General features: G+C 40.2%; 1 long non-coding RNA gene across 1 annotated transcript; it reads left to right on the top strand.

Annotated features, from left to right (window-relative positions):
• Positions 1–449: 449 nt before the first annotated feature.
• LOC128756104 (uncharacterized) lies at positions 450–9,699 on the top strand. Its single transcript, XR_008414193.1, has 3 exons — positions 450–596; positions 1,847–1,894; positions 7,147–9,699. It is a non-coding gene; the product is annotated as an uncharacterized LOC128756104 (long non-coding RNA).
• The last annotated feature ends 1,979 nt before the right edge of the window (positions 9,700–11,678 follow it).

Genomic DNA, 11,678 nt, shown 5'->3' with positions numbered 1-11,678 from the left:
CCTTGAGCAATACGTCTGTTGTCTTGGTTGAGCGGCCAATTCAATGAAAACAAAATAGTGCAGAAGCAAAACCTCTTACAAGTTGTGTTTGTCCTTTGTGAAAACAACAAAATCAAAACAACAGCAAAATGCATGGCTGCACCCTCAGTATTGTTTAGAGATGAGGCCTTGAGGGTGGCAATAGCTCAGTTATGGAAATCGCATTGGCTACGTGTCATTTTGGAGGTCTTGAAAGGCAGGGACGCTTAATTGGTTAGAAAGTATTGTGCCAGCGGGGAGGGAATATCAATACTTGATGGCTGTATTCCGCCCAAGCATCTGGGCCTTTAAAGGACGGATTTTGTGAAGGACAGGGGCAGACAGATTTTAATCATCACTCTGATGCAATACAGTGTTTTGTGGTTCAATATTGTGGTCAATAGTCTTTGTTTCTCTTCCACAAGCCTGCACCTCCGTGTACAGTCACGCAGTCATGGCCATGTCGACTTCTCCAATAAGCTGCCTCCATGACGGGACGCTCTTGATGCAATTCTTCTGAGATAGGAAGTTGTGGTCATTTGCTTGCAACATGTGTCCCGACGTCTTATTGCCATTGGGTACGATTGCTCAGAATTTCGGCTTTCATATGAAGCAGTTTGTACATTTTGCCATTTTGGGAGGCCAGACGAACTCCAGGTTGCAAGATGCTTCAGTCAAGATGGCAATGCTATTGCTTATGAATGGAAGCAACAAGTGCCTTGAGTGTCTGTCAGTTCTCTCCATCTGGACACAGTTGATATTATTGAATGTAAATCTTTGTCTTCGATCAGCTTTTTGACAGGGCCCCATTAATGTGTTGATAAATGTGGGCAGGCCGTTGTTTGTAAATGAGTTTGTTGTTCTACTGTTAACCTCTCATGTTCAGGTTGAACCTTCCTATGAATAGGTAGAGGAGTGTCTCGAAGTATGGGTATCAACACTACGGCTGAAAGGGGCTGTGACCTCACTGAATGAAGATGAGAGTGCTTCGAGGTTCAACTCTTTGTCTGGTTCCATACAGTATAATCTTTGTGTGTCTCTGTCTTGGATCTCCAGAGTTTATATCATTGGGCCATATTTTTTTCCCCAGAACAGTGATACTATATGTTGTAGGGGCAGCAAATGTATTTCCACAATTAAGATGTAAATAGCCACAAATGGAGGAGTATTTAAATGGATTATTACAAGAATTGTTTAGTCAATATTTGCATCACAATGTGTAGAAGCTGTATTTGCTTGCTAAGGAGCAGATTTCTTTTTTCCAATTCACATGCCAGATAAAACTCAACAACCCATTACAGTCAGTGTTGATCCCTTATTTACACAGGTCTGTATTACATGGGATCATACACTGATGCTGAGAGACTGAGAGAAGAAATCCTTCTGTGATAAGCGAAAGCTTGCCTCCATCTCTCTGGACAGCTCTGGGAAATGATATTTCCAGCAGGGCGACGCCCCAAGAGCCACGTGTGCCTCGGGGTGACTGGAACAACCACTTATTCTGAATGGAGCACCGACTACAGGATAGATTTACAAGCTTCCCAACGGGGAATGTAAAAAATAAAATATTTGGGGAATATTAATCAACAAAACCAAATTTTTATTGAAATTTTTCGAGTTACAGAGTCATTGCATTTATGTGCTTTTCTGTCACTGTGCGCCTGCTTTATGAACTGTGGAATTGATTTAGTTGCCCTTTTGTGTTCTAATTAGCATGTTGAATTTGGTAAACATTGGCGGTTCCCAACTTGTAAAGGTCACAGATCTATGTATATGGCAAGCTGAGAAATGCTGTCCACACTTATCAGTGCTTTGTGTCTTCTCACAGGAGATGATGGACGGCGCAGCGCTTGATGGATGTGCTAGCAGCTTTTAAGTAAGTGGGGCAGAAAGGCCAAGTGCGTTTCAGTGACGCGCAGTGGGAAACATGGTGCCCATCACACAAATTGAGCCTCAGCATGAAGATTACGTTCTTCTGTTTGTCGCAGCCGCAGTTACCACCAGGATTAAATAACATTACTTTAGGACTAGTGATGCTTGAGGTACAATTTATGACTTCTAAATCCAAGCTGAACATAATCTTTTCCCCGCCGTAACATGACTGCCATGACATCACTGTACAATCGTCAGCGAGAAGAGAAATATGATTTTACATTTCTTAACATGACTCTTTCAAAATGGGATGCTTCATGGATGCAGTTGAATGACTAGTCTGTAAGTCACAGGTGCAGCGGTGCAGTCCACGCTGTAGAAAGGTCAGTGAATTCTGTGGGCTGTCTTAAAAATACGCCTCTGAACAAGAGTTTTAAACAGGGTCCCGCAACAAGACTCATTTGTAGACAATATTAATGATGAAAACACACTCGGCTATATTCTCAATGTGCATCATGGCACTACTATAACTAGACTTGTCAGATCAGACCAACGACATTACTAGTGTTTTATTGATATATAATGTGTGGCTCACCAAAAATGTATGATCACTTTATTCGGTCATTTCAAAAACAGGGTAATTTGTTGGCTAAATTGTATCCTCATGGGGCCTATTTGCAAAGTTTAAAAAGGTCACATAGATCTTGAAGAAAGGGCAGACATATCTATTTTTCATCAGTGTGTCAATGAAGTGTGTCCACGTGAGTCGGTCAGCAAGGACCTGCAACACTTTTGGATTAACTAACAAAACGCGGGTCTAAGTGCACATATCAATTGATGTGTTCAAAAGAAAATACAAACAGCAGGTTTATACGACTCTAGTCTTAAACAGCTGATAATGACGGAAACAATTGATTGTATAGTTGTTAGTGAAAAAGCCAGATAGGCCGATAGATGAAAAAATAAATGAGAAAATACTGCAGTCAACTGCCAATTTTAAACCAGAAATTACATCTTTTCTTATTTGCAACATAGCACAAAAGCACGAGCCCCACGCAGGACCAAGGACAGAGACCAAGGTTAGAAATTAAATGCACACAAAAGTATTGGAAGGAAGCCTCATAAGGGGTTAAAAATAACAACTGACATCCTGTTCAAGTCACTAAAGACAGGTTCTGAACATCTCCCCCTCTACACCGTCCCCTACACTGGTAGCGAAAGGTTTTGTACACCATTGAAATGCCTATGTGTCAACATGCAACGCGGAGGAGGCCACTTGACTAACATCAATATTTTACACCGTGGGAGTGAGGATGACTTAATTTTACAAAGCCCCCTCGATTACATTTTTTAGGAATATGTGGTAACTTGAAAAACATCAATACATCTGGGTTTTATCCTCAATTGAATGTGCTTCTTACTGGCATTAAATGTGCGCATGAGACACGGATGCAGACGGAGTTCAAGTGCTACTTTATTATGGTACGCACACCAGAGATGGACAGTTCAGGTCATTAGGTCTCCTTCTCACTACAATCACAGCATCCTCCTACACAGAACGTGCTATATAAAGACTTCTGGTGCCTGATAACTCACTGTGTGGTAAATTTAAATTGCATTTTCTCCTCCTGAACAATTCCATGTCCCTGAGAGAAAACTGGTAGACTTTAGTGAGTTTGTATTTGACCTGGGCAACAAGATTATTCAGTCAAGTACTATATTTTTGGTAATGTTTTGCTTTCATTTCATTTTCATTTTATTCACTTTTACATTTGTAAAAATAGGAATACTATATATGTGTGTGTGTGTGTGTGTGTATAATTTTTTTTAATTATCTGTCATTTCTATGGACTGTATTGTTGTATAAAATTGAAAAAAAAAAACCAACTGGTGAATCAATATATAATTTTATTTTCAGGCCATACTGCCCAGCCCAAAATTGTTTCAGTACTGACAAACAATTATAATCGGTCTTCAAAAGTAGATGAACATCTTTGAGAGAAACAGCCCTCCTAAGATGACAGTCCTGTTGAATAATGTTTCTGAGTCAAAATATATATTGACTGAAAGCTGTTGAATAAGTGTGTCACAGTAGGAACCAGGCACTTCCAAAATGTGCCATGATACCAACCTGCTCTCTTCATTATTTGGCGGCAATTAGTCGTAAATGTGATGTGATGTGATCTGACTGAGTCACAGCAGAGTCAACTATTTTCCCAACACACAGGGCTGTGGCTGCTGGCTTTTTCTCCTCTCTGATAATTGGCAATTGAAGCACATCATAATTAATCACCTGCTTTCTGGAAATCACTCAACTTTTCCCCTCTGTCTGGCACTGAAGTGGTCTGCAATTAAAGTTGCCACCGGAGGAAATGTGAGTTGTGAGTGCGACAGCTAAAGGTCTGGTGTCAGGGGCCGATGCAATAGTCTTCAGAGGCGAGGCGTGATGCCATGAATACTGTCCAATGGTGGATCTCTCTGCTTTCCTGGATGGTCTTAAGGTTGCACATCTACTAGGTTTATTTGTTTATTTGTTTTTCATTTTATTTGGATCTGTTTAGATGACAGAATTGAGCCAAAAGTTATATATTCTGATTTAGCAATGGCACATTGGAGCTGAGTCATGGACACATCCCTCGTACCGTTGCCCTCCAGTGAGAGTCTTCAACTGTTAATAATATCTGTAAATAAATAAAAATTGTGAATAAGTGTTGAGCTTCGGTTGTTGACATGTATTACTATTACTATTGTTATAGAAGGAGAAACTGGCAACAACTGATCAAGCACAAGCTGACTCATCAAACCTGAGTGCAATTTTGAATTGCACCTTATTTGTATCAAAGTACCCAAGCTGTGCAAATGTACAGTGACATGTGGGTGAACAGTAATTGTAGTGGGGAAGAGACATCAATGAATCATGACAAGGATTTTTTTTTTTCAAATTATGCATTATTATGAATATCATTGTTTTCTGAATAGTGGCTTTACTAACAATAAATAAAATCTAAATATGAAACAAAATGTATTGTGGAGTTCCAGACAGATCGGTGTCTGTGTGTGCAGTGAAGTGCTTAAACTATCACGACTGTAGAGCATGTCATTGCTGATGGTACGTGTGGATGCTTTCCCACAAAGACAATAGTGATAAAAAGGAGGGATGATTGGACGTGTGTATCAAGTATAATTATCAAGCATAACTAATATAATATTTTCATGAGCTTCTAAAGTTGACTTCATGTACATGTTACTCCTTAAACATGCTACGCGTGAAGCATGAAAAAGTTTAGATAAAACTGTGTGTGAAGAAGGCACGCCCCAATCCTAATCTCTAAATGACTGATCTAATGTTTCTATATTTGTATCGTTGTTTTTGTAGTGTGAGATTAAGTTGGTCTCTCATTACATGTCAACACAGATTTGAGGATAATTTCAAACCTGTGTTAGGAAGCAAATATTATTTTAGATGTTATTAGAGGAAACAAAAGGTCCCTCTCTTGTCTGCTGGAAAATATTCTCTCATACATGAACGAGCATCTTCAGGGTCTCATGTCTCCATGTAGCCAGGGGACACAGGACCGAGAACTGTCGTAATAGTATAATAAAAACATCTGTGATGTCAGGAATCATATAGTGCAAAAACACAAGACACACCATTCGCTTTTCTATTAAACTTATTGATCTCCACTTAGAGCAATAATCAATTACGGATTAGCATTAGCCACCCAATCTCCTCTGCTGCAAGCAAATGGATATGAGCTGACCTACATCACACAAACGTGCGGTGTCACCATTTGAAATGTGTGTTTTGTCAAGGTCAGAAATCGCAAGGTTCCTTGTGAATGATTTAGGGTTGCCACTGTTCAATGAGGGATGCCCTTAGCTGAGCAGATCCTAGAAGAAGCAAACTAAGGGACGGCTTGAACGGGGGCAGAATAATAATTCACATATAAGTACGAGAAGTATGATGTTGAGGTTTAAACTGTCGGGCAGAAGGCGGAGAGGAAGGCCAAAGAGGAGATTTATGGACATGGTTTAGCTTTGAGAGAAGAGGACACAGAGGACAGCGGGAGATGGAGGAAGATGATGCACTGTGGCGACCCCTGAAGGGAGAAGCCGAAAGAGAAAGAGGTAGCAATGGACAGTAGTGGATGAAATGTCTGGAGGACCATGACTCGAAATAATTGAGATCCCGTTTGCAGATTTCCTATCAATCCAAAATGTTTCACAATAATTTACATTTTGATTAAAGAGGAAATTTCTTTAATCTTGTAAATTATTCAGTGTTTTTTTTTTCATTGAAGCCATATTTTATACATTTTGTGCAATCAGCATTTATCAAGTTTCTGTCCAGACTAAGGACAAATCATCATTAAAAATGGATTACTCACGTTCATATGTGAGTCATGAGTATTTTTACTGAGTAGTTTCTCATTAAGTGACAATGAATTCATAATTTTTATCTTCAACAAATATTTTACAAAGATATGCCAGAACTAACATTATTATTATCAATGTCATCTTGGTCATGTGACTGAGTTTGGAGACATTTCACTGTAGTTTTCTATCCAAACTAGTTTTGTGGTTCACAGTACAATGTCATTAAGGTGGCACCACTGTTGGCCAGTCAAACCAAACTTACTCAGTGGACTTTCATGGAGTACAACCCTCAACATGAGTCCTGGAATATAGCTCTTAAGGACGGATTTAATTACAGATATCCATTTTGCAATTCATTTTAAGCCTTAAGACTAAATGTCAGCGTTGAGTTTTCATGGTATTTATGCCCAAGCTATTTATGCCCAAGACATACTTAAAGGAAAATCCAGTGAGATTGGTTTTCACTATTAACTTATAATTTTTTATTTATTTTTGCACAGCAAAACATAGCCACTGTGTCCATGTTGTTCAGTCATCATTTGTTCTTTTTTTTTTTTTCGTTTGATCATATTTTCTTTTAAATTTATCATTTTATTTGATCTCGTGACGCCTTGTTTCGTCTTCCACATTGTTTCGCACAATATTTCAGAGGAACAAAATATCTCATGTTATAATAACACCATTTTTCCTGCTGTCAGTCACACTGGTCTTATATAATCACTTTTACTGCAGTGAGTGATCTCACACGCATTACTCTTTCAAAACCACTAATGAAATTGATGTTACTAATCCAAGTCACTGTGCGTTTCTTTTTTTTTATTTTCTGGAAGAAAAATATTTACATTTGCTTTCTTCTGCTGTTTCTTTCGGCATGTACAGGAAACATCAGTCACATTTTCAGCATGTGGGCAGTTCATGTGTCAAGTTGCCAGTGACATCAACAAAAGCAGGGGAGTAAGGAGAGATACGCTCGCTTATAGCTGAAAATACAGATACATCCACCACTCTGAATTCGTGTCTGCCACAGATGACAGTATTAACCCTACAGAGTCCATGGATGTGCAGAAATGACCGATTAAAGAAAGCGAAAAAGGGTGTCAAAAGTGCAGACTCAAAACAATATAGCATTTACCACAGCCCTCATTACAGTATCTTGCACTTTAATCTGGACATCGTTGGTATAAAATGGATGCTCATTGGATTCATGAGTACATGATCTTGATTTGTGTGTATCAACGTGCTGTTCGAGTAAGTAGGGTTTTATGTAAAGCATGCAAGCATTATTATAATTTCAACTGTGTTGAATCCTTGCATCAACTGCAAGCGGTTCACTCACAATAACTTGAACTCCAATGTTTCCCTGTGTTCAGAACATGCATTTAAACAACGCTGTCTCTCCAAACTCTAACGTTTATGCTTTTATTCTTCACCAACAGCCCAACAGACCTTCTAGATGCACAATAAAAGCTTCCTCCAAACTCTGCAGCTGCTCTTCCAAGCTGGCTCTGATCCATCTGTCCGAGATCAACCGTTTTATCGGATTATCATTGACAGGGAGTCTAGACCTGCTGAGAGAGGCACTTTCCCTCCTGATTCTGGATCTGACATTGGGACCGACAACAAACAAGTCTATTCCACAGGGAGAACAGCTCTCTGTAATCCATACTGACCTTCCCTGGCTGCAATTCAGCTTTATTTTTAGTTGAGCTGAAGAGGACAAACCTAATCGTCTATTGTAGAAGCAGGAGGCTGCTATTTTCCCAGCATCACTCCACCCTTCCACTCATGTGTGAATAGGAAAAAGGAAAATTATAGACTCTCTTCCTCAAAGCCCAAGTATACCGATGAAGGTGACCGTGGATCAACTACACAGAATTTTACATCTTGTCTGAGGTCAGAGCCTTAAACCCATGGGTTCTGTATAGTTTTGAAAAACGGATCTGGCGCCACTGAAAGTGGCTTTGTCGAATTATGGTCACTCTGCTCAGCATCCAAAACTTCTGTCAAAGTTAAAATCAAAACATATATGGATTAAATTCAGAAAGATTAATCATAATTGCTCATATGCTATAATAGTGTTCAACCTTTCAGCCATTTGAGGTAAAGAAAACATTGTCTTTGCTTTGCTGCCAGGAGTGCCAAAGGGTTTAGGAATAGAGACATTGACACAAAACAAGATTGATATATATACTCATTTATTAGCCTATTAGGGCATAAATAAACACAGAAATGTGAATGTAAGTAAGGAAAGACATCTGTGTGATTTATTAGCTGTATTTCCAACTGGACAGTTGAGGCTTGGTGTCCTCACTGGAGCATAGGCTTTGACAATCTATTTCAATGAACAAAATTTCCAAAAATGACAATAATGCTTCATGAAGCCTCAACAACCCCCATCATCAGAAACACTGACACCAGCCTTTCTGAAATTAATTCTAACAAGTTACATGAAATTGAATGAATTTATTCCCAATACTTTGTCCTCTGATCATACAGATTTTCACAGCATTGTGTTTAGATATACTACCTCTACTGTGCACATGTAGGTGATTTTGTCATTTGAGATTGCCTCATCCTTCTGAGTCAGGTGTGTAGGCAGATTCCTGGGGTTTAATTTTTCAAAGCAAAAACAATTGCTCCTTACAAAACACAGTGGCAGTCGTTTGTGCACACTGACATTCAATGGCTTACAAAGGCTTACAAAGGATGACCACAAGAAGGGAGAATTGTTTTCAGTGAGTCTCTTGAAGGGGAAACACTAGCATGGTTATCGGCAGTGAAGTATGTGTCAACGAAGAATGCATGTCATATGCAATTTCTGTAACACTTTGTGATTAACCTAGACAACAAATAAACACCACTTTAAGACTTTAACACTTCTGCAACAAATAAACTTTTGATTATGCGGACACAGCAGCTACGAGCACTATGGCAAGCACCACTCCAATATCACATACATCGTCAGTGAACCCCTTAGTCCCGTAGCATGTTAAATGTTTGAATCCACATGTCAGCCGTCGTTGATAGGTCCAGCAATGTTGGAGGTTTGCCTTAGAATGGATGTCCCCTTGGTTTGCTTGCTCAGGACTGGCAGTGGATCAAATCTGTGTTGATCTGCGTTTCTGTATGGCCAGCAAATATCTGTATCTCTCTTCCTGTTTTGTCCTCTGTGTCAATCTGTCACGACTAGATCCACCCAAAACTGTCTCTTGGTAGATGATATGTAAGTCCGTTTCTGATGTCTCACCAGCGATTATAATATTGTTATTGTTATTGATGAACTAATCTGGTTCAGGGTGACCACCTATTTTGTTCTCATTGTTTTGTTTCGGTTAACGTTCTCAACGCTTCTTGTTTCAATTGTTTTCATTGCTGTGATATTTTAAGATTGTCTGGTCACTTATTTCCTTGAGTTGTGTAGAGTTGAGTATGAAAAAGATATTGTCTGTAAAGAAAGTAAAGAAATTGACATTGACTTTCATATTATCATCAAAGTCTCCGTCTATTTAGCTGTTTTCATACAGGAAGGGTAAAACCTGGCATTTCCATTTCTCTGAGAGCCTTTAGATAGTGATGTATGCGTGAATTATGTATGTTATTCACTCTTGTTTTCTCAGTCGTGTGGTCTAATCATTGAATATTATGCCAAAACAGGCAAGTTTCAAGAGAGTAACGAGATAGTTTTGTAAGAGCAAAGGTGGGGTTTAAGCTGTCTGAGAGACCTCCCACTGCAATGAACCTCCACTGTCGTCCTGAATTTATCTCAGTGTCATGTTTCTCTTTTTGTCTATTCAGCTGTGCCCTCTTCTTCTGATTTCACCTCCTTTTTCCTTAATTTCAGTTCAAATTCCACACTAACACACCATTGTCAGGGGAATAGATATAAGAGATTACGTTCCAAGATCAGGGCACATGAGATCCATCTCTGGGACCATCTCACTAGAGGAGAAAACGAGAAGCCAACGTACGGTAGGCTGGGTGGTTGTCGACGACAAGAGGAGGAAGATCCAAGGGGTGCAGTGGCTACTGCAACAGGCTTTTAGAGGGAGGCGGGAAAGGTGAAATTTATCTGGAGTAATGAGATGTACAGTCAATAGGTTGATGACCCGCTTGAACCTTGATGCCAACTTGCAGTATACAACTTGCAGAGGGAGGTCTCGAGTGGAGAGTCACACTTGCCGACCTGTGCAGTAATCAGGTATTGGAATCTGGTGATTGTCGGGTAGGGCATGACTGTGTTGGATAGAGCGAAAAAGAGCTTGTCTGGTATGTTTCCAGACAGAACAGCAGAGAAGAATGTTGGCCCTCAATGTCAGGGAGTTGTGGTAACTGGCAGCTCCAAGATGCCATGCCGACGCAGTGCAGATGGCCTCTAGATGCTGGTTGGTTTTCTCAGACTCTCCATTAAACTGGTGATGGTACCCACAAGTGAGACTACAGCTGGCATGATGCTTACAGGGGTGACAGTGTTCCCACTGAAGGAGGTAAACCAGCGATTAAGTCACTGGCAATCCTTCACAGAAACTGGGCGGATGTGGACATTAACCAAGTTAATTGATTGAATTGAGTTGGCCACTCAATCATTTGCCCTGATAGTGCCTTCCTTTCAGGATGAGAGACCTTTCCCAGTCTTTCCCAGACCTTTCCCGGGGAGTCAAGCTATAGAATAGAATGTACAGTTGGTGAGGGCCAGTGACAAGGCCCTCAACTTACTGAATAGATCGCCCAGGTGGTGATATTCTGGAGTTATAGCAGACTGGTCAGGATGAAGAGCAGAATTCCAAGGAATGAATGATGAAGCTCAAATGCTAGGTCTTCTTCTCAGCATCGCATAAGCAATTATTAATCTGTTTTTATTTCTGTATTTCTTTTTTTCTTATTATGTCATTTTTTCTGCATCATAAAAAACAGGAATGCACGGCAAGACAAATACATTCAACCATTGCACTTGGATAATGTTGAAGGCTTTCTGGAAACCGGAGACTGAGAGAGTTTAGTAACAGCAGCTGCAAATTGCTGCGAAGAACCACAAGAATGAGACAAAAAATGCTGAGTGAAACAAGAGCTACATGGTTATACTGGCAAAACAAGGCAACGTACCAATGATGGCTATCAATTCAGGGTTAAGACGACATGCCTGTTTGAGTACAGCTGTGAATGGGAAGTCCACCAAAAGGGTTCCAGGAACCCCCTGTTGCAGGCAATAGTGCGAGACGAGCAGCACATGTTGCTGTGCGGGAGTGTACGAGATGGGCAGCAGACGCGGGTGGTGACGTGCAGGAAAGGCAGACGTGCTGAAACTCTCTTCACTGAATGAGACTGATGGCAGTTGCTATTTATAACCGCTTACGTGGCTCTCCTCCTCCTCAAACGCACAGCCGTTTGATGGCCTTTAAATAGCAATTTGACAC

Source organism: Synchiropus splendidus, chromosome 3, assembly GCF_027744825.2.
Source record: "Synchiropus splendidus isolate RoL2022-P1 chromosome 3, RoL_Sspl_1.0, whole genome shotgun sequence".
Lineage (NCBI taxonomy): Eukaryota > Metazoa > Chordata > Actinopteri > Syngnathiformes > Callionymidae > Synchiropus > Synchiropus splendidus.
Note: the sequence above shows the minus strand (reverse complement) of the source record. Positions and strands in the feature narration are given on the sequence as shown.